General features: G+C 37.0%; 1 pseudogene; it reads right to left on the reverse strand.

The window, feature by feature from the left end:
- Positions 1-1,136: 1,136 nt before the first annotated feature.
- On the reverse strand, positions 1,137-1,703 carry LOC122692742 (annotated as a pseudogene).
- Between the last annotated feature and the right edge of the window lie 1,363 nt (positions 1,704-3,066).

Genomic DNA, 3,066 nt, shown 5'->3' on the forward strand with positions numbered 1-3,066 from the left:
TTGACACATTGTTATTAACTAAAGTCCATTGTTTGTATTGAGGTTCACTCTTTGTGTTGTGCAGGTTTTTCCAAGTATGTAAAGTTATGCACAATCATTACATTTTACAAAAGACTCTGTGTTCTACCTATTCATCTTTTCACCATCTCTCCTCCACAACCCCTGACAACTGGTGAACTTTTTACTGTCTCAAAAGTTTTATCTTTTCTAAAATGCCATAGAGTTGGAATCATACAATATGTACTCTTTTCAGATTGGCTTCTTTCACTTAGAAATATGCATTTAAGATTCATTTCTGTTGTATCATGGCTTGAGAGCTCATTTCTTTGTATCACTGAATAATATTTCATTGTATGAATGTACCACTGTTTGTCCATTCACATATTGAATGACATCTTGGTTCCTTCCAATTCTTGTCAGTTCTAACTAGAACTGCTAAAACATTCATTTGTAGGTTTTCACATGAACTTTAGACATAAGTTTTCAACCATTGGATAAATACATAGGAGCATGTGAATCTTTTTATAAGTCTATGGTTAACTCTGTAAGAAACTCCTCAATTGTCTTCCAAAGTGGCTGCATCACTTGGAATTTTCACTAGCAATGAATGAAAATTTCCCCACGTCCTTATCAGCATCTGGTGTTGTCAGTGTATTGAATTTTATCCATTCTAATAGGTGTGGAGTAGTATCTCATTGTTTTAATTTGTAATTCACTAATAACACATGATGTTGAATATCTCCTATGCTTATCTTCCACCTGTATATTTCCTCTGGTCAAGTATTTGTTCAGATTTTTTTGTTTATTTTTCAATTCGATTGTTTAACTTTTTATGCATTTTTGATAAAAGTTCTTTGTGACATGTGTGTTTGCAGATATTTTTTCTCAGTCTGTGGTTTGTCTTCTTATTCTCTTAACAGTGTCTTTCACAGAAAAGTTTTAAACTTTAATTGGGTCCAACCTACCAAACTTTTCTTTCTGGGATCGTGCTTTTGTTACAAGTTCATTGGAAAACCCAAGGTCACTTAGATTTTTTTCCTGTGTTATCTTCTAGGAGCTTTGCATTTTACATTTAGGTCTATGATCCATTTTTGTTTGTTTGTTGAGTTTTTTGTTTATTTTTTGAGGGAAAGAGTCTAGTTTGTGTGTGTGTGTGTGTGTGTGTGTGGTAATTTCTTGCATTTTAAATACACCGTGATGGCATCCTTGGCCTTACACTCTTTGCCAGTGTCCTTAACCACCACACAACTGCAACAAACCACTTTATGGGGTTTTCCCTCTCTGTCAATGTTATAGAGGCCGACCCATTCCCCTAGTTTCTTGTCATCAACTTTGTGTTTTCTCAGTTGCTCAGTTGTGTCCAGTTCTTTGTGACCTCCAGTACTATAGCCTTCCAGGCTCTTCTGTCCACGGGATTTTCCAAGAAAGAATACTGGAGTGGGTTGCCATTTTCTTATCCAGTCGTCAACGTTAGTCAAGTTGATTTGGTTCTCAGCACAAAGGGCCTCCACCAACTTGACATATGTAGGCTCATCACAGTTGGATGCCAGCACACAAAGATGGGTTTGGCAATGGTCTAAAGCTTTGGCAGCCTAGGGAATTCCACTTGCAGAGCCATCACGGATGAGGGAGGGCTTCAGCACCTCTTGAAGAGCAGTACTACCATCCACTGCACCTCTAGCAGCAATGTCTTCTTGGGCCATGGTGATGGGTTGTAGGGGGAGCTGAATCTTGAACACACCCACAGCCTCCACCTTGATTCTGTGGAGGCAGGGAAAGAACTACCGCTCATTTTGAAATAATTCTTGTGAAAGCATAAGGTCAGTGTCTAGATTAATTTTTTACATGTGAATGTATAGTTGTTCAAGAATAATTTGTTGAAAAGAGTATCTTTTCTTTGTGTGATTGTCTTTGCTCCTTTATGAACGATCAGTTGACTATATTTGTATGTATCTACATCTGTTCCATTGACTATATATGTATGGGTCTGTATCTGTTCCACTGATTTATCCACTGTTTATTCTTTTGCCAATACCACATTGTTTTGATTACTGTAGCTTTATAGTAAGACTTGAAGCTTGGTATGTCAGTCCTTTGACTTCATTATCCTTCTTCAATGTAGTATTGACTACTTAAGAGTCTTTTGCCTTTCCATGTAAAATTTGAAATGAGTTGGTTGATATCCATAAGGTGACTTGTTCCGTTGGGATTTTATTTGAGCATTTGTTGAATCTGTAGATCAAGTTGGAAATAATTGTTATCTTAACAAAATTGAATCATCCTATTTATGGGCATGGTCTATCTTCCCTTTTTCAGATTTTCTTTTATTTTTTTTATCAGAATTTGGTAGTTTCCCTCATATAGATCTTATATACATTTTGTTAGATTTATATTAGATATTTCATTTTTTGTGTGCTAATGTAAATGATGTTGTGCTTTTCATTTCAAATTCCACATGTCCATTGCTGGTATTTTTGTTGTTGTTGAGTTGCTAAGTAGTGTTCAACTCTTTGAGACCCCATGGACAGCAGCACACCTGGCTTCCCTGTCCTTCACTATCTACCAGAGTTTGCTCAAGCTTATGTCCATTGAGCCAATGATTCCATCCAACCATCTCATCCTCTGTCACCCACTTCTCCTCTTGCCCTCAATCTTTCCCAGAATCCTGGTTGTTTCTAATGAGTTGACTCCTTGCATCAGCTGGTCAAAGTATTGGAGCTTCAGCTTCACCATCAGTCCTTCCAGTGAATACTCAGGGTTGATTTCCTTCAGGATTGACTGGTTTGATCTCCTTGCTGTTCAGGGGTATAAAGGAAAGCAAATTTCTTCCCTTATTGATTTAGCTAGGATTTTCAGAACAGTGTTGGCAATGATGAGAGGGAGCCTTGCCTTATTTCTAGTCATGGGGGGATGTATCTAGTTTCTCACCATTAACTATGACATTAGCTATGGGGTTTTTGTAGATATTCTTCAAATTGAAGAGAATCCTCTCTATCTCTAGTATTCTGTGAGTTTTCATCATAAATAGATAATGAAGTTTGTAGAATGCTTTTTAGGTATCTACTA

This window comes from Cervus elaphus, chromosome 4 (genome assembly GCF_910594005.1).
Source record: "Cervus elaphus chromosome 4, mCerEla1.1, whole genome shotgun sequence".
Lineage (NCBI taxonomy): Eukaryota > Metazoa > Chordata > Mammalia > Artiodactyla > Cervidae > Cervus > Cervus elaphus.